We start from the raw sequence: 20,925 nt of genomic DNA, 5'->3' as shown, positions 1-20,925 counted from the left end.
TTAAGTTTACAGAATGTGAAAAAAACAACAACAACAACTAAATAATAATAGTTATTCATGACCATCCTCATACTTCAGTTAACAACATTTTAATGCCCTACTGACTCATATCAATTTTCAGCAATTTCAATTTCACCAGCATGTCAGGCAGAAGACAGCAAATTGAAAAGGATGCTCAAAATTCTGGCCGTATTTCTAGCGCCGTCCATGGTGCACGACCTTGGAAGTGATGAGGGAGTGCTGTCAGCTGCATGGATTGCTGTCACATCCTGTCAAGGAACCCGCAGCTTAATGAGGTGCAGTTGTTTGCTAGAGGGCACACACAGAGAGCTGGGCTTGAGCTGGAGCCCTGCTTCCACCTGCTTTGCATGCAGATGAGCACCTTTGTGATGGTCTTCTGGATTTCATGGTTAACAAAGTATTTGTTGAGCTGGGTGCCATGTGAACCACCACAGACATACATGTGTCTAAGGCAGAGTGTGTGTCTTTAAGGAGTTCACAGTCTAAGCAGGTGATGTACCCATCTACTTAAGGACCGAAGCATGTCACATCCAGCAATTTTTTTTTTTTTTTTTTTGAGATGGAGTCTCACTCTGTCACCCAGGCTGGAGTGCAATGGCATGATCTCAGCTCACTGCAAACTCTGCCTCCCAGCTCAAGCAATTCTCCTGTCTCAGCCTCCTGAGTAACTGGGATTACAGGCACATGCAACTGTGCCCAGCTAATTTTTGTATTTTCAGTAGAGACGAGGTTTCACCATTTTGCCCAGGCTGGTCTTGAACTCCTGACCTCAGGTGATCCACCTGCCTCAGCCTCCCAAAGTGCTGGGATTATAGGCGTGAGCCACCGCGCCTGGCCACATCCAGCAAGTTTGACTTGAATCCCTAGATTTTGTTATTGCACTCTCAGAGATCCATATGGATGAGGCGACATGACTGCTGGGTTAGAGTAGCCACATCCTCGGCATCTAGGAATGGCTAGGAAATCTGGGCAGCCCAGGAAAATGCCATGCCATTCTCTCCTGTCATGCCTTCATAAATCATCTTGGGAATTTCCTTTTTCATGTTAAATATGTGTTCTATCCCATCGCAATGTAATTTTAGTACCTAGGTCACATAAAGAAATGTTTTCTTGAGTTTCTACCTTTCCATCGGAAGGAAGGAAGAGAAGAAAGGAGGGAGGGAGAAATGGAGGGACAGAGAGGGAAGGAGGGAGGGAGGGAAGACCTTCTTTGGTGAAGTGTGAGATTCTAGAATGTGGGACTCAAAGGGAGAGTCCACAGGCTGGCACGCACAACTGATCATGCTCGGTTCCATGTGGGAACAGACCTGGAATGCAAAGATAAATAAGATTCCTTTTCTTATTTCAAGGACATCAGTCTGGCTGACCCATCTGGTGGGGAGACAGGCGTGTAAAGCAGATCGTGTTGTCGCACGATAAACACCTTGACAGAAGGGAGAACACAGGGCAGGATAAGCACTGCCTGGCAGATGGAGCAATCAACCCTGATGGCGAAAGGCTGATGTCTGTGAAGTTTCTCAGCAGGGGAACTCCTGAGCAGGGTTTCCGAAGATGAAGAACTGTTTTCTAGATAAGTAAGGAGGCCTCAGGTTTATTAGTTAGTTAGTTTGTTTGTTTATTTATTTATTTATTTATTTATTCATTTATTTTGAGACAGAGTCTTGCTCTGTTGCCCAGCTGGAGTGCAGTGATGTGATCTCTGTTCATTGCAACCTCCACCTCCCAGGTGCAAGCGATTCTCCTGCCTCAGCCTCCTGAGTAGCTGGAATTACAGGTGCCCACCACTACACCTGGTTAATTTTTGTAGTTTTAGTAGAGACGGGGGTTCCATCATGTTGGCTAGGCTGGTCTCGAACTCCTGACCTCAGGTGATCCACCCTCCTCAGGCTCTCATAGTGCTGGGACTACAGGCGTGAGCTACCATGCCTGGCCTTTAATTGGTTTTTATAACCAGCTGAGGTCACTAGCTTGGGATGAGCAAGCCCTTTCAAAAGGTCCTTCTCAAAAGTTAAGATGTAGCACAGAAACCCTGTTAAAATGCAGATTGCGATTCAATACATGTGGCTGAGGTCTCAAGAGTCACCAATGCTGTATAGACCACACTTGCCACAGCCGGGCTTTATTGAAGCAGCTTCAGAGAGTAAAGACTGAGCATGCCTTCCAAGCGCCAGGTGCTCTTGTAGGTCTGGGGGACACGGTGAACAAGACCAACAGGGTCTCTGTCTTCATGGAACTTTGAGTCTGATGACAGCAAAGGGGAGAGCAAAGCCCAGGGCATCTCAGTCTGATCTGGAATCTTCCTTTAAACCCAGGCTCGTGATAACGTTCTTGCTGTGTGTTAATTGTCTCTCTGCACTCTTGGCTGTGGGTGTCTCCTGCCATTCTGCTCCCTGTGTCTCAGGGAGCCTTGGAAACACATTGCTAGGATATGCTCCCCTGCTTATCATGTAAAAATAGTTCTGCTTTCATACGACTTTGATTTCACGGATGCGTGAAAGATGCTCTGGGAGGTTGAAGCACGATTGAAGCATCATCTCCCCCATACCCCCCGATGTTTACCATGCCCCTGCTGTTAACTCTGAGACACAGGGTATTGGATAATAGTCTCCTGTCCACAGTCACTTGCAGGAAAGTTGGCAAAAGCAGTAAATAAAGTAATAAGTTAAGAAAATGTCATGAAATGTATGTGCTATGTCTGGTGTGGGCGTGGTGTTTGGTAGGGCCTCAGAGGAGAGAATGACTATTTCTGGGAGCTGAGGGTAGCGCATGAGGGTGGAGAGGTCATTTCAGAGAGATCTGACTCACTGCAGCCCAACCAGGACTCCTTCTGCCCCTGGAACCTGCCCTGCTCAGGCCTTTCCCCGCCCACCTCTCTCAGGTGCTTCCCCCAGGTATTTCTGTCTGCCTGCAACCTCTCCCCATCCTCCTGACCTCCAACAAACACTGACTTTTCTCCTGGCTCTCCCTTCTCTGACCCTGCAAGTTGTAAGGTGACAAACCATCTTGGTTTGCTGGGACCGAGGGATTTCCCAGGAGATGAGAATTTACTGCTCAAATGGGGACAATCTGGGATAGTTGGGATGACTGGCTACCCTGGGTGTCTCCTCTGATGCTTCCCTTGGGCAGCACTCAGGACGCAGTGAATTTCATAGCCCGCGTCTCTGTCCTCTTTACAAAGACATGGCAGCTCCATGAGGCCAGTCCTGGGACAGGCATCTGCAGTGTCCTGTGCAGCTGGCACTTGGTGAACTCTCATAGACAGAACTCTCGTGGTCCTTGAACCCTCTCGAGAAAACAGGAGGTGTTTATCAGGCAGATAGGGAGAGGATGAAGCTGTGGATTTGAGGGGCAGCCCAAACGAAGGCCCTGGGGTACTGGCCAAGCGTGTCATATCTGGGAAGGCTGGGCCACCTTCTGCCACCTCTCCGCATGTGTGAGGGGCTGAGGCAGCTCTCGCCTAGAGGAAACACTGCGAAAAAGAAAAGGGCCAGCACAGGAGGCTGAGGATGCACAGACCACAGAGATGGCACTTGCTCCTGCAGATGACATTAAAATATGGGACCATTTCAAACAGGATTAAATGCGAGTTTGTAAAATCTTGCTCTCATGACACTGTGTGGGGAGGAAAACTGCCAGGAAGCCTTTGCTAAGGTTATAGCAGAGAGGGTGGAGGGAGGAGTGGGATAGAATTCCAGCATACTCAGGAGGCAAATCTGTACTGATGATTGAGTCATGGCGGTGGGGGTTGGAAGAGGAGGAGGAGGAGACAAGTGTTGCCCCAGATTTCTCACTGGCCAGGAGAAAAACGAGTGGAGGAGCAGGTGGCTGGGAGCACTATCTTAATGCAGCAACGTCCAGGAGGCCTGCTGTGCTCAACCCTGCAGGTTTGCAGCTCAGCTGAGAGTTCTGGACCACAGCGAAATTTAATTACCATAGGCAAATGGATGTTAATTAAGGCAAGGAGTGGAGGAAATTGTCCAGGGAGACTGTACCAGGTAAGAAGAGGAGAGTGACCAGGGCCAGGCCCCTGAGAGTATCAAGATAATTTGGTAGCCGAGGCAGACGAGTGACATCGACTCAGAGAGGGGAGCCAGAGGGAGAAAGCGCTGTTTGGAATTAACCGGAGGAGAGAATTTTTGAGAACTGACCATCTTTTTTTGTGAGACAGGGTCTCACTCTGTCACCCAGGCTGGAATTCAGTGGCATGAACACAGCTCACTGCAGCCTGAAGCTTCCGAGTTCAAGCAATCCTCCCACCTCAGCCTACCGAGTAGCTGGAACTACAGGTTTGCACCAATGCACACAGCTAACTTTTTTATTTTTTAATTTTTTTTTTTGTAGAGATGAAGTTTCACTATGTTGCCCAGGCTGGTCTTCAACTCCTGGGCTCAAGCGATCTACCTGCTTTGGGCTCCCAAGATGCTAGGATTACAGGCGTGAGCCAAAAACTCGCAGTCTTTCCATTACTGGCTTCTGTGCACATCCAGCTCTAAACGGTGCATGCTGTGTAGATGGGAGGGAGGGAGGTGGGCGCAGACCTGGCGGCCAGCATGGAGGAGGCAGCCTCCCTCAACCTCCTCCCACCACTACTGTGGCCACAGGGAGCTGAGGTTGGCTCCCGACAGACTCACCTGCTGGGAACTCCTTCTCTGATCTGAATGGTTTCCCTGTGGATGCGTCACTTCTAGGCAAGAGCAACAGGAGGTGCTCCAGGCCTGGGCCAGCCCTGCTTACACAACTGACTCTGCAGACAGCTGGGCCAGAACCCAAGCCTCAGAGCTGGGGCAGCTTTGGCTGGACCTGACAACTCTGAGGCTGCTTCTGGCTCTGATGATCTGAGCCCATGACCTTAGATTCTGGAAATCCCGGAACAGGCCGCTGTTTTGAGGGTCCTCTGTAAATTTCCTACTCATTATTATTTCAGTGAATTTGTCCCGCAAATGTCCGCTGAGCATCTGCTGTACATTAGACCTGAGGCACAGAGAGAGAACAAAATGGAAATGGCCCCTGGCCTGCAGGTATCCCAGGAGGCAGGCATTAAACGAGCATGCATTCGATGGAGAATAACCTGGTTCTCAGCAATGGGCATGCTGGGGACCGAGAATGGATCGTTGCAGATGTCAAATGTTGGGGATATGGGAACTGAGTTTGGGAAGAGTGAAGGAGGCTGTCACATGGAGGAACCAAGGGCTCTGTCTAGCTATAGGTTGGCAGGACAAGAGCCCAGTGAAGGAGTTGAGGGAGATGAAGTTGGATGCAGACCCAGGCTGAGTCACCTGGGGCCTGCATGCCTGGGGAAGGGGTTGGTTTTATTCTGGATGGAAGGGGGATTCTAGAAGGTGAGTGTCATAGTCTGATTAACATTTATAAAAATATGGCAGCTGGGTGCAGTGGCTCACGCCTGTAATCCTAGCACTTTGGGAGGCCCAGCCAGGTGGGTCATGAGATCAGGAGATGGAGACCATCCTGGCTAACACGGTGAAACTCCGTCTCTACTAAAGATACAAAAAAATTAGCCTGGCGTGGTGGCGGGCGCCTGTAGTCCCAGCTACTCGGGAGACTGAGGCAGGAGAATGGCGTGAACCCAGGAGGCAGAGCTTGCAGTGAGCTGAGATCACGCCACTGCACTCCAGCCTGGGCGACAGAGCGAGACTCCATCTCAAAAAAAAAAAAAAAAGGCAAGATCACACTTTTAATCAGAACTGATTTGCTCCATCTGATGCCCTGCACAATTTTGGAGAGTTTTGCTAATGGCTCTGCAACATTGCTTTGACAAATGGGTAAGAACCATGGCAGTATGTGACAAATTACTTGAATACCAGCCAAGGTTAAAATCACCACTAAACACTTTTTTAAAAATATCATTTCAAATGTAATAGCTGCCAAATTTCCCTGATGGGTTAATTTACCTGCTAGTGAAGAAGGGTTTAGACGACAATCCCAGACCAGCTGAAAGCTCAAGGCCACGGGAGAGCCCCTCCTCCATCCATGATCACTTTCATTCCGACCTTGGAAGAACAGGTCTTCTCCACGCCCATGAGAAATGGGCAACCTCAGACTGGCCTCTGTGACTTTCCTCCAGGCCATGAGCTGCTGGGACACTTGGCATGGAACCCGTAATAAGCAAAGCAAAGGGGTCACCTGGCTGGGGTCTTGGAAGGGAAGCAGAAAGGAGATGTAAGTACACACAGCCTCGACCCCAGGGAGTTTGCCTTCCAAGGTGGTTAAAGAGGAGGAGCCAGGACTCCAGACTTTCCACGCATGTCCCATCTGCTCTGGGGTATCTTCCAGGAAAGACTCCCATTTTATCATGTAGCTCTGTCATACAAGTGCGCCATGATGTGCCATGTTTGGTCCTGACAACATCACTCTTCATCTGTATGGAAGCTCCAAATGAAACTGAACTAGAAAATGGGGCTATTAAGAATGCTTTCTCTGGCTTGGTCCTAGCTCTCTCCCTCCTCCTGTCGTCAAGACTTTGGAACAAGTGTCTCCGTTTCTCCAGCTTCAGTTTCACTGCCTGTGTGATAGGAATGATCTTAGAGCCTCCGGATCTCACAGGTGCGGTGAATTACCTGAGAGGGAGGGAAGAGGCCTTTCTCAACCCAGAGTTTCTCACGTGCCTCAAGTGATGGGTCCGTGTTGGGCACTCGATAAACCTTGAATTACAAATGGTTGTGAAGTGACCATCAGCATTCTCTTGCAGGTGGCAAGGGCTGACAAACACAGCTTAAGGCCTGTGAAAGGAAAATAAATCTTGGGACCCCAAAATCGCTAAGCCAAAGGGAAAACTCCAGCTGGGAACTGCATCAGGCAAGCCTGCCTCCCATTTTATTACTAAATAAGATAGCTACCAAGAGTAAAAAGCTACATACCTCCATCACTATTTGTCCACAGGGAAATCCCCTGTGGGCCTCAAGATCTTTACCCTAAAACAATTCTGTTGAATTTCACCCTGGCAATGTAAACTGATGATAGCTTATCTTCACAGATGTGGGACAAAGGACAGAACTGAAAGTCATCCCTCTGCTCACTAAACACAAGTGCACATCTGATTGTTTCTTCCGCCTTATTGTTTATGTAAAAATGCAGATTCACTGAGCCAGACTGAGGCATAAGTGACTGTTCCTCCACTCCGTTCTCACATGTAAATTGTGTACTCAGCCAAAGGCTGATCAAAGACCCAAAATGATGCAGGCTTTTGTCTCTTATCTACCTGTGGATTGGAAGTCCCCATTTCAAGTTGTCCTGCCTTTCTGTACTGAACCAATGTTCATCTCACACATATTGATGTCTCATGTCTCCCTAAAATGTATAAAACCAAGCTGTGCCCCAACTACCTTGGGCACATGTCATTAGGACCTCCTGAGGCTGTTGGGATGCAAGCAGCAGAAGTCCTTTCCACTTGAGATAAGAGGACATGTACTGCAGGGATATGGGGGACTCTGACTATAGGAACTGGAATGTCACCAATAACTGCTGGCTCCACCCACCTCCACCTCCCCGACCTGCCTCTGCTTCTCTGCATGCCCACTTCGTCATCCTCTCTGATGCCAGCTTCCTCTGCTGGCCTCCTCATTTATGCTCCATCATGGCTAAGTAATATTCCATTGTATGGATAGACCACATTTTGTGGACCCATTCCTCTGTTGATGGACGCTTGGATTGTTTCCACATTTTTGGCTATTGTGAACAATGCTGCCATAAACATGCATGTCCTTGAGTATGTGTTTCTGTGCTTTTGAGCACATACTTTGGAGTGGAATTGCTGAGTCACATGGTCATTCTGTGTTTGAGGATCCCAATGAGTTTATAGCTCCAGTGCCCCACACTGCATGCCAACTTGCCTCCAAGCCTCAATTCCAATTCCTTGTGCAGACAATCTAATTGGCTCAGAGGAAGTGGGCATTGCTTCTAATGTAATCAGCCTGCATGTGTGGTGGGGGTTGGGATGAGATCAGGGGTGAGGGAAGCATGGAGGACATGGGGCTGCCCAGTGGCCCCAGGAGAGGGGCTGCAGGGAGCAAAATAAGAAGGAAATAGCAGCATTTCTAGCCAGACCAGGAACTCCCAGGAGCTACCTGTGGCTGGTGGAATACAGCTCTCTGTCTTTGACTCAGAGGAGTTGGTGGTAATTTTTAAACACCTGCTTTCATGATTCACTGTGTTACCAAATTTTACATTATTGTTTCTAAAATACCACATACATTTTTGGCATTACCATAACAATCCAGTTGAATGACCATTTTCAAACCATTTCAAATGAACAAGACGAAACACTCAGCCATTTTATGGGAAATTGCTCTCTGCATTGTACGCCTGTAAATAATGCATATTAATAATGCAACATGGAGGCTCACACGTTACACAGGATGAAAGTCACTTCTTTATGCAGCGGGTGCAATGAAGAATTAATTTCTTTGCCAATACCAAAAGGTATATTCTGTTATGAAAATGCATTGACATTTTCATTCATGGCAGACACCCACGCTGTGTTGGAATAATAAAGATCAAATTGTTTTTCCTCAAGAAAAGGATTTACACATATGTCAGAATGAAAACCACAAGCTGCTTGACACGGTGAATCATGTGTAAAATTTAAAACTCTTCTGAATGTGTGCTTCCATCCAAAGGCAGAGTCTAATTGCTGAGATGGGAAGCGTTCAGTTATTTGCTTCAAATGCCAAGAAAACAAAATCCTCAAAAAAACCTTCAGTATTTTTTAAATCAGTAGCTTTTTTTTCTATATTAGATGACAAATTAAAATTTACTCATGATAAAAAAAAAAAACTGTCCTTTTAAAATCTTTAATATCTTACAGGTCAAACATGACCATGCAATGTCACATTTAATATTTTAAAATATTAAAGTATTTTTGAAGGGGACAAATAAACATTGAATATAAAGATTTCTCCCAAGCCATTAGGACTCTGTGAAATACAATTTATAACATTATATTTTACAGAAAGCTCTATGACTTTTGCCACCCTCCCTTTGTTACCTTTTTAAGTAATTTCCAGTTTCTCTTTTATTATTATATTTACATTACATTTATATTTATATTCTATATTATATTTATTTATTATAAATATCCTATGACCATCCTGTGCAAAAACTTTTGCATTTTGAAATATTTTTCCAGGTTAGATTTCTAGAAGTAGAATTAGAAGTCTAAAAGGTATGGGTATATCCAGTGCTAGGTTATTTTCAAAGAAAGTCGGAACAATTTATAACTCTACCAACAGTAGTTGAGAGCGTTAATTTTAAACACAGGATCGTGGTTGTTTGGCGTTTTCAATTAAAAAAATTGTTCACAGTTTTGGGACATGGAACTGTGCTTTGTTTTGTTGTTTGTATGATTGTTTTCTCACTGTATATCACAACTATTTACTTTTTGTTATTAGCAAAGCAAGGCATTTGTCCAAATCTTTAGTAATCATTTGTATATCAAATTAGTATACATTTGATCATGCGTTTATCCATTTTAGTGCCTTTCTATTGGTGTATGTGAGCTGTTTAAATATTATTGATATTTTCATTTCTCATTTTTGTTTGAAACACCTTTTAAAATGAGATGTCTGACTTTTCGTTTTATTTATAGTGTGCTTTGACACATACTATTTTAAATTTTGATGGATTCAACTATACCGATGACTGTCTTTGAGATAAATGCTGGTGCTTCAACTTAGAAAATCCTGTGACATTCGAGGATTTGAGAAATATGTTTAATGTGTGTTTCTAAAATGTTAGCTCTTAGATTTTCTGAAGAACAATTTTCTCTAACCTAACTGAAATTTATTGTGCAGTATGTTGCTAAGTCTGGATCTAAGTTGCTCTTTTTACAAATCGTTAACAAACAGACCAAGCTATTTGATGAATAAGGACTCCATTTCTACCTGATTCATATTTCTTCTTCCTGGGAGGCTACATTTTCGTCTATAGTAAAGTGTGCTTGGAAGCTATCTAACAGACTGTTGATATGCTTGTCCACATCAAGCTAATCTCGGTTCTGATGGAAAAGAGAAAGGCAGCCCCTGACATCAGGGATCCACCCGGCACCCCCAGCCTGGTCTTGGGGTTCTCCTGCTGAGTACAAATGATGTCACAGAACATGAGCATCCACATCAGACTGTGCCCGCCACAGAGTAAGACCAAAACCACCCATGGCGCCTCTGAACACAGACCAACCAAGGACCAAGCCACAGAACGACAATCACCCTCATCCTGGCTAACGGGAGAGCCGCTGCCTCTGTGGACTTACCTCTTCTGGAATTTCATACAAATGGAATCCAGAGCTGTGGCCTCGCTCTGGGCTGTCCCCCGTCTTGCTAAGACTTCCTGTGACGTCCACTTGTAGAATTGTCCCTGCTTTTTGACAGCACCCAATTCAGAGCACTTAGCTGGGAAAAAATGGGACTAACCTGAAGTCAACATCTAATCTAGCTTTAAACCTCATTCCATTTAAGCTCTTAAACTGGACTCAATGTAGACTCTAATTTAAGAAATAAATCGTGCAGAACAAGAAAAAAAGCTCTTAAAGAATCACTTTGGGAGTGCTCTGTCTTTTGGGATAAATTCTCCGTTTCTCTGCTTTCAGGAGCTCCTCCCCACTGGTTCCTTTCTAGCACCTCTGGGTGCCGGAGGCTCTGGGTGCCACCCAGCACACCCAACCTAGCCTTGAGGTTCTCCTGCTGAATGCAAATGATGTCACCGATCATGAGCATCCGCATCAGACTGCGCCCACCACGGAGCAAACCAAAACCACCCATGGCGCCTCTGAACACAGACCAACCAAAGAACCAAGCCGCAGAATGACAGTCACCCTCATCCTGGCTAACGGGAGTACATCCCCACCAGACTGTGCCGGGTGGTGGAGGGAAGACCGTGCCTGAGGCATGGCAGGTCTGCTGTCCCCCAGGGGATGGTCGTCCTTGTCCCCTCGCTGGGTATTCTGGCAAGTTCTAGAGCGGACGAGCTCATGTTCTGTTCTTTCTCTGCTAGTCAGGGCCTGGTTTTGTCCATGTGCCTCCTCCAGGCTCAGAAGAGCAATTGAGTCCCCTGAACCTCTGTCCTCCTTCAGCTAATGCTGGTGGAATCCAGTTCAGTCCCCCAGGGTGTGGCCTCAGCCACTGGTCCTGGCCTCCTGGGAGCTGCCAAAGACTCAGCCATTCACCCCCAAAGCACCTTCTCTCTGACCATGCCCCTGACTCTCTGAAATATGTTGGGCTACCCTGTGTCTGTCTAGCATACCTCCCTTTCAGTCAGATCCGGGAAGGGGAAATGAGAACCATAGCTTCCCATCAACTTCTCCCATGGGTGAGGAGGAGGGCCCACCTACTCTCCTTACGTTAAAGTCCGTGGCCTAATCATCCTCAGCATGATAATGGCCTCATAGTCCCGGCCGGGCTCTTAGTGTGCTAATCCTTTCTTACAATCCCGCCTGGTCTGGGAGCGTGCACTAGTTCTGTGAAATCCTACTTTGAATTTCATAAGCTGAAATTGCTTTCTTTTCTTTGGATTCCTTCTGTTTTCATGTTAATTTCAACCCTGCTGTTTCTCTGGGAGCCAAGGCAGACGGATGCCACACTCAGGGAAAGACAAAAGAAAAAACGCTTTAATAATTTCCAACTCTTCCTCTGGTTCCATTTATCCCTTTGTTCCTTAGAGTGGGAGGGTCTGCCAGCGTGTGGGACTGGAGCAAGTATGGATGTCTTCCACACAGAACGCCCCACAGTGGTAGCACGTCATTATGTTAAAGTTAAAAGGCAGGGGCAAGGGAAAACAGCCCTGTTTTTCTTTTTCAATTTGGTAAGTTTTATTTTCCTGATCTAGCCAAGAGATCTTTTCTCTGTAACTCTGAATATAATTAACTCAGGAGTTCTATATAAACATCAGCAACTAAGGACCTCTATAAACTTATGAAAATTAATTGCAGCACATGCTATTAATGGACCACCCAGTGCCTACTCCCTGCAACACGCACACACCTGAGTGTCCCTGGAGCGTCCACAGACAGATCCCTGCCCACTGACGGCTTCCCGGCTGTGTCACGCTGCTTCTCTGCCCACGAGGTTGCTGGGCACTGCACCTCAGGTCTTGTTCAGCCCAAGCTCAGGAAGCCCAGAAATTCTAGGATCTAACACTGACACCGCCTTTGCAAAAATTATCACAGTGAGAAAATTATGGCAGTGAAAGAGACTTGACCCAACTGACTCCATCTTGCTTCTCATCTCCAAGCTGCCCTTGTTCATTCCTGGGTGTAGGCTGACCTAACTTCAGGAGGAATTTAGTTTACAGTTTAACGTTGAACAAAGATGATATCACCCCTTTCCTGAAACAAACATCCTTCTTGCCTGGGGATCAGGCTACTTTTGTAAGACGAAAAAATTAGCCACAAGATTATAAATTATGGTTTAGGAGTCATGCAGTCAGAGGCCACAAGATTCCAAATCTCCTAGGAATAATATCACTATTGTAAAACCTATCGGTGCTTGAGATATTTTTCAGACCCTGCATTCTAAGGCACCATCCGGAGCCATGCAGGCCAGTAACCTGGCTCAACCAGTTCTGCAATCCCACCCAGGAACAGAAGACAGCAAGCACAGCCCACCCACTTCGACCCCCTGCGGTTTCATCTTCAACCTGACCCGTCAGCACCCCCCAACTCCCTGGCCCCCTACCCACCAAATTAGTTTTGAAAAAGCCCAGTCTCTGAATTTCTGGGAAGACCGATTTGAGTAACAAAACCTCAGCCTCCCGTTTAGCTGGCTCTGTGTGTATTAAAGTCTTTCTCTATTGCAATTCCCCTGTCTTGGTAAATCGGCTCTGTCTGGGCAGTGGACAAGGAGAACCCATTAGGCAGTTTGACACCTTTAGGATAAACCCTCAATGAATGAGGCATGAGAATTATAGATAAATATCCCAGCTTTCCTTCCATTGGAGGGACAGCCCCCCAGCATGTTCTGCCTGATGCCACAGGGCTGGCCTCAGCTGCCCAGGGATGATGTGCTCAGCACACACCCTGATTGCACTTTCTTGCTTCTCCATCAACCTTCTCCACTCCCTCCTTCATGCTTCTCAGGGTGAGCCCCCACCCCTCAAGTAACTCCTGCATTCAAGTCTTTGTGACTGGAAGGTTCTGAACTAAGATATTAGCTGACAACAAGGACCTGTGCACAGTCGATGAAGGAAATACTGAACTTCAGGGGTTTAGGACAGTGGTTTCTTCTGGGGGGGCGCGGGGCAAGGTGACTCAAAGCCCATCTTCATGAAAACCTTTGCATAGAGCAAAATTTTTAAGCTAGAAAAGTGGACAACCAAGAAAAGTGGACAGCCATGGTGCTCAAAAAGAATTTGGGAGCAGAGCTACAGGCTCCCGTCTACACACCCCCCGACTCAGGGTCACCTGGTCACTTCATTTGACTCATTAACCTCCCTTCTATGTCACCCCACCCAGGCACTGAGGGAGAAGGGGAGACTGTGATCTCAGAGGAAGTCTAGCTCTGTACAGAAAGGACACACTCAGCTACTGTGTCTTTCGGGCCGTAGTCTCAGAACATAAGTGAGGCTTTAGGTGGCTGGATGGAGTGTGGAAAATGATCACTATGAAAGTACAGCACAAAAAGAGACATTTTAAAGAAAATAAAATGGTTTAGTAAAATGCACAATATGTTTTCATCTTAATGATGGGCCTTTGCCTCTTTAGAAATGGTCATTTCCTCATGACTTTATCATCGTATGAAAGCTCCCACTAGGATATTCCATTAGGAGATCCCAATGTATTTCTTAGAATGAAACACATTGATCTGACATCTTTGGCTGCCCTTCTGCCCCTTCACTTTAACTTTTAATTGGGTCCACTCTGACCTCTGGAACCTCCTCAGGGCGTGTATTCTAAGAGGTGAGTCCAGTATCACTCACAAGTCATTGCATACTATACTGATGAACTGTAGTTGCAATGTGAAATGAAGTCTGCTGTAGGGTCTGACGATTTGGGGATGCTTAAAAGAAGGTCTTCCCACCTCCATGGTGGTACTTAAACCATTGGCCTTTCTTTCAAAGGAGGATCTATGAAAATGTGCAGAAGCATAAACATTTGGAAACCCAGGAAAAGGCATCCTTAGTCATAAACATATTTCTCAGAGGGAGTGGCACATCCTAGCGTCTGATGAAGTGGGAATGTCTGACGAGGAAAGCAGGCAGAGACCCAGGATCCATTAGGAAGAACAGTCTTATGGGCACATTCATAGATGGCCCCCTTTCTTGATTTTTTAAAATTAGCTGCTTGTGTAGAGGAAGGATTTGATGGGCGTGTTGCTACTGGATAATGACCACTCTCAAATACGTGGGGAAATGAGATGTTCCTCCAGCTGGCAGGAAGGCTACCATGTCCATGAGCAAGCCAAGAGGATCTGGCCAGGACTTAGAGTGTGGGGGTCAAGAAGGTAGAAGAAAACTCTCTGCAGCTGCAGTCAGGAGCAGGACCTAACCCCTATCCACAGAACCCCAGCTCTTGGCATGTTCCACATGGTAGGCATGTGCCCTTAGAAATGAAGAGGGCTACCCGTGAGCTTAAAAAGTAGGACATGTTGTGGTTAGCTGGCCTAAAGAGAAAAATTCAAAGCACTTTTCTCTTTCAATTACAAATGACTCCCTAAGACAAGCAGGGCTGGGAACATTTATGTTTGCTTCCTGCCCCAAGCCTCAGTTATTTTTGTCTCATTAGGACACCACCCCATTGACTTTTACAGTGAAAAAAGAAATGGAGGGCCAAGCATGGTGGCTCATGCCTGTAATCCCAGCACTCTGGGAGGCCGAGGCAGGCAGATCACCCGAGGTCAGGAGTTCGAGACCAGCCTGTTCAATGTGGTGAAACCCCGTCTCTAAAGAAAACACAATCAGTCGGGTGTGGTGGCACATGCCTGTAATCCCAGCTACTCAAGAGGCTGAGGCAGGAGAATTGCTTAAACCCGGGAGTTGGAGGTTGCAGTGAGCCAAGATCATGCCATTGCATTCCATCTTGGGCAACAAGGGTGAAACTCCATCTCAAAAAAAAGAAAAGAAAAAGAAATGGAGAGGGGTAGTACACAATTTACAAAACGCACAATGGCTGCCCATTTTTGTTCTGGGCTTTCTAGAGCTAGGGGCTCCCGAAGGAATAGAAATTGGTTTAGGAATAGACAATTCAGACAGGCTAAAAAGAACTGTATCACAAACGTGTGTGTGTGTGTGTTGCATGTGTGTGTTTCATGTGTGGTATATGTGTGTGATGTGTATGTTTTGTGTGTGTGTGCATCTGTATGCTCTGTATGTGTGTGTGTGTATGTGTGTGTGTGTGCAAGTTTAAGCCATCTCAGAAGCTTTGCTGGCCAAGTCCATTAATATCAGGAACTCTGCTTCCCTGAAGTCCCCTTGAGCACACCTAGAGAACAGGAAATGGTGGGAAGCTTTCTTTATGGTTCCCATCTCTTCACCTTGCAGGGCGTCCAGTGTCCACCTTGTATAAGAACCCAGGAGCCCTCTCTGGCTTTGGGCTCTCACTCACTCTCTTTTTCTGCACTCTCCCACCTGAGTCCTGGTTTCACCATCCCCACTGCTTGTGGGCCAGGGCTACAAGTCCTGCTTGCATTTTGTGACCAAGCTTGGCTAGTTGCCGGCTTAGTCCCCATCATTTTCAGAGTCAAGCATGAGAAGACAAGTTCACCGTCACTGTGATACTGATTGCTTTGTAATCACTTAAGTTTTATGTATCATGCTAAAGGGACTTGTCCTCCTGAAAGGTGGGAAAGTGAGGAGAGAAGGAGGTTGAAGGGAGAACCCCATGTATCTCCCCACCTTGTGCATGTGTATATATGCACAAATATACTAGCAAGCGTGGGCTTCCCATTCACATGGAATAGAACACGAGCTTCTGCCCCAGATTGGTGTCCCAGGATGGTACCCACCTCCTGTACACTACCTCCTGGGGTGGTAGTGGGCGTTAGGGCTCCGGGTAGGTACCCCGGATTCTGATGGTGCTGGTTGAAGCCTCAGCTCCCACCCTGGAAGGAGTTGGTGCCACCCTCCATTTCTGAGAAGGTTGCCTTTCCTTCCAGTGTAGTTCTCTTCCCTGCAAGAAGCTCAGCCACCAGTTCAGAAACAATTCGTTAGCCCAGCTGTGCCCTGCGCCTCAGACATGAGCAGTGTCCTGGGAGCCCCTGCCTTTAGTCTAGGGCAGAAGTTCAGGGCTGGCTTCCCTGCCTGAATGCCGGCAGCCTCCTTCTCCCTTTCTCATTGTTCAGTCTCTAAACCTTGACTCTCTAGTAATGACTAAGATCCAGAGGAGCATCTTCTCTAGAATCTTCTAGAATCCTAGCTGCCTGGAGCCCCCATGGCTGCTACATCCACTGTTGGTTCTCTTTACAGGTACCATTTGCAGGAAATAGTCAGTTTTGCCACAAGCAAAAGTGGAAAGCTTTGCTTGTTTGAATGCACAGTGGCTGTCTTGGAAAACTTTCTTGGGAGATTTTCTTTTGATTTGCTGTTCTGTCCAGTTCTCTGACCGTATACGGCCTGAGCTGATGGATTTATGAATGCTTAAAGGGACTGCCCATTTGATGGGGAACCAGGTGCCCTTGTCCTGAAATCTAGAGCAAGTATCACAGGAATTACACTTCCATCTCAGAGGAAAAAGATTATATATGTATTTTTAAACAGTCTCACTCTGTCACCCAGGCTGGAGTGCAATGGTGTGATCTCAGTTCACTGCAACCTCCACCTCCCAGATTCAAGCGATTCTCCTCCCTCAGCCTCCCAAGTAGCTGGGATTACAGGCACCTGCCACAACACCCAGCAAATTTTTTGTATTTTTAGTAGAGATGGAGTTTCACTTTTTCAGGCTGGTTTCGAACTCCTGACCTCAGATGATCCATCCGCCTTGGCCTCCCAAAGTGCTGGGACTACAGGCATGAGCCACCGTGCCCAGCCAAGATTCTATTTTTTTAAAGAATTTCCAACTTTATATTAGGGGCCTTCTAGATAACTCTCTATGCCCTGAATCCTTTCTAAGACTATCCCTGGAAACAAAGAACTAAAGTCAGCAGAAAATCCTAAGAAACTCCATCGGCTCATTTTTCAGCTCGTGGTATTGATATGTTTGGGGAATGTAGAAGATTTTGCAGGAAACTTTGAAACTAAATGCCACCTGAAGCCACTGACATTTCTGAAATCAGCATTGACCTCTGAAAGACCACAGTCATTGCCTAGAAATGTCATGGCTCTAATCTGAGGGTCTGTAACCAGGTCAGGGTGTAGACCTGGAGTATCCAACTGTTAGCAGTCTCTGGCCGCAACTCAGGTTTGCAGGAAATATGATTTCCTTTATCCTGTAGCTTCAAATTAATTTCTATTTAGACCTTCAGCTCCGTTGGAGTGAAGAAAACAGTCTCAGTCTATATGGGCTCCTCAAGAATGCAGGTCCTTTAAAATTGCATATCACGAAGCATTCTGGTGGGACTGCAGGATGGGGCGCTCCAGATTTGGGTTGTTGACCCACACAGGTGTGCCCTCATCTGCCCTTAGCTACTGAGCTGCACAGGTCTCTGTGGAGAAAGGGAGCAGGCCTAGAACTATCAATTGGTCCTGAAAGTTGCTGGGAGCTGTGTGACTCTTACTACAGGTCCTGGGTGTCCTGTTGAACAGAATTTCGCAGAGCATTCACAACACATAAGGCCACTCTGTGACCATCAGACAAGCCCGCTCCATCATCATACCTGAACCGAGACAGAGCATGAGGATCGCCCACGCCGCAGAAGTGAGCAAGCGTGATGCGCCTGAGCCACCTCTTTCCCAGGGAGATTTAGTCTCTGCGCCCCCTCCTCCTTCCAGATAAAGACATGCACTCAGAGAATCATGCCTGCTTCCTGCAAGCATCCAACCTGGATTGGTGTCCCGGTTCTTTGAGCCCTTCCCTGCATTACACAACACGCGCCCAGGCTCTATAACAGGTCCTTCCAATGCCTCTTACCTACGTGCCCATGATTCTTCTGCCTACTGCAATGTGTCAATGAAATCAACTGAGTTCAACTGCAGCTGTGCTTCTGGTGGTTTGGCTGGAGGGCATTGGCCTTGCTACCATGAACTATCTGTCTGCCCACCTGCTCCCTTCGAGTGCAGCTCTCAGCATCACTACGGGGGAGGAAACATGTGTTTGTTTTAGTGCCACCCTCTCTTGGGCACAAAAACACCTCCATGGTTGTCCAATGTCTTACCTGCCCTGCCCCCTCTGGCAGCACCTGGTCTCAGCCCCTCCAGGGCCCACCTGAGAGTGGCTCTGTCTGAGACCCACCCACATTCACTCTCCTCAACATTTATCCATTTCCTTCCCCCAGTCCAGAGATGCGTTCCTGTCTCTGAGGAAGCCCTACCCGTATTTCTCAAACGTTTTGTCCATGCTGTAAACCTTTTCTGGTGTTTTAAGGGCTTAGGCTTTTAAAGAGAAGATTTATTCATTCTGCTTTTATTATTTATGTATTTACGATTTTTGCCCTGTCCCGTTTCTCCTCTTTAGCTCAAAGCTACAGATCTACTTGGATGAAGACGGGGTGCTGGGGGGAAAGGGAAGAGGAAAACACAAAGATAAAACAAAAATGGGCCGGGTGGGGTGGGGCTGTAATCCCAGCACTTCGGAAGGCTGAGGCAGGAGAATCACTTGGTCTCTGGAGATTAAGACTAGCCTGGGTAACAAAGTAGGACCCCATCTTTATTTTTAAAAACGAAAAAGAAAAAGAAAAAATGTGTGTTCATAATTTTATTTAAATGAGAATCTCTTCATTGCTAAGAGCTTTTAAATGTCAAATTAAAAACAACTGTGATGATCTTAAAAAGTCAAACTCACAGAGGCAGAGAGTAGGATGATGGTTGCCAGGGACTGGAGAGCGGGGATGAGGGGATGTTGGTTAAAGGATCCAAAATTTCAGTTATGCCGGAGGAATAAGTTCTGGAGACCTAAGGCACAGCCCCGTATGTAGAGTTAATAATTAATGTGGTTTGGATCTGTGTCCCCACCCAAATCTCGTGTTGAAATGTAATCCCCAATGCTGGAGGTAGGGCCTGGTGGGAGGTTATTGGATCATGGGGACAGAGTTCTCATAAATGGTTTAAAACCATCCCCCCACATGGTACTGTCATCATGAAAGTGAGCGAGTTCTCATGAGATCTGCTTGTTTAAAAGCATGTGGCACCTCCCCGCCCCTTGCTCCTGCTCCCACCGTATGAGATGCCAGTTTCCCCTTTTCCTTCTGCCACGATTGTAAGTTTCCTGAGGCTTCCTCAGAAGCCAAGCAGATGGCAGAATCATGCTTAATGCACAACCTGCAGAAGAGTGAGCCAATTAGACCTCTTTTCTTTGTAAATTATCCAGCCTCAGGTATTTCTTTATAGCAGTGCAAGAGCAAACTAACGCAATAATACTATATCATATAATTGAAATTTGCTGAGAAAGTGGATGTTAAAACGTTCTCACCACACACACACAAATAACTATGTGAGGTGATGAATACATTAATTAGCATGATTGTGGTAATCATTTTACAAGGTACACACACATCAAAATATCATATGCACCATAAATATACACAATGTTTCTTTGTCAAAATAAAATTGGAGGAAGATACAGACAGGGAGATAATAAAAATGCAAACTGGAAAAAGACCCAATAGCAAACAATTAGGATGAATATAATATTAAGAAAACCTGACTTTTGATTGGCCAAGAGATGCTAAACTATCTCTGTTGATTAAAAATGGTATCCAACAATCACAATCCATGAGTTGTGCAAATATTATGGTCATGCTTTTTGAAATAGAAGGGATATAATTTTTGGCAATAACTTTAAATTTCTCAAAAAATTACCAGTGGGACCAAAAAAAATCAAGTTTAAGGAAATTGACCCTAGGCCTGTAAATATTTGTAACTTAAACTTAAGGCATAATGGGTCATTTTACTGGAATCACATGCTAGAAAAAGGTCAGATCACAAGCCAGAGAATTCTGTGATGTGGCTGAACACAAGGGACCTTCACTTGAGTTCTGTGGGAGAGAATTTACTGGTATTCTAGACGTTCAGCTAAAAGGAGTGTCGTGTGACTTCGTGCAGTCACACAGAGCTCAGGAAGGTCAGGGATAGAGGAGCTGAGTGCATGGTTTTGCGGTTGTAAGAAAATTATATACAAGTTGTTTGGAGGAGGTTTTTAAGTACTTATTTTAGTGAGAAAAGACAGTGAAAAGCTTATTCACATGTTTTTTAATCCGCCATGAAAAGGATGAATGGTCTTTCCATCCATTGGATCCACTGTTGGCTAAGGGTTTCATTAGGCCAGACCTAGATATTTGAGAATTGGGTTTTTTGATGGCCCTTCCTTCATCCAGGTTCTTGTTGAAATCTGGGTACTCAGTTTATGTGAACAAAACGAATAACAGAGTGCTTCTACCCTGCTACCTTCCAGAGCCTCTTGAAAGTATGTGGTCACCTCTAGCAAGCTGCTCGTGTTTCTCTCTGTTTGCCTGAAACAAACAACATTTATTCTTGCCATCCTACTGAGAATTCTTAGAATTTAACAAAGACTCTGAATGTTTACCACATTTTTGTGAAACCCCACTATGTTATGTTTTTGCAAAATGTCTTAACATTAGTCATAATTCACCCGCTAGTCTTTGTAATTGACCTCTGACCCTGAGATCAATGCCTCCACCTAGAAAAATAAACACTTCAGCTGCCATCAGCATGGGGCAGGAAACCATTAGACTGTCACGGTGTCCTATTCATTGGTATCAGCTTGAAATTAATGGTGAATTACAATGAAATAACAACAGGACTACTCATGCCATGTCCGATAAACACTCGACCACCCTGGAGACTGTGCAGTGT

Source organism: Macaca mulatta, chromosome 12 (assembly GCF_049350105.2).
Source record: "Macaca mulatta isolate MMU2019108-1 chromosome 12, T2T-MMU8v2.0, whole genome shotgun sequence".
Taxonomy (NCBI): Eukaryota; Metazoa; Chordata; class Mammalia; order Primates; family Cercopithecidae; genus Macaca; species Macaca mulatta.
This window is presented reverse-complemented; position numbering follows the sequence as displayed.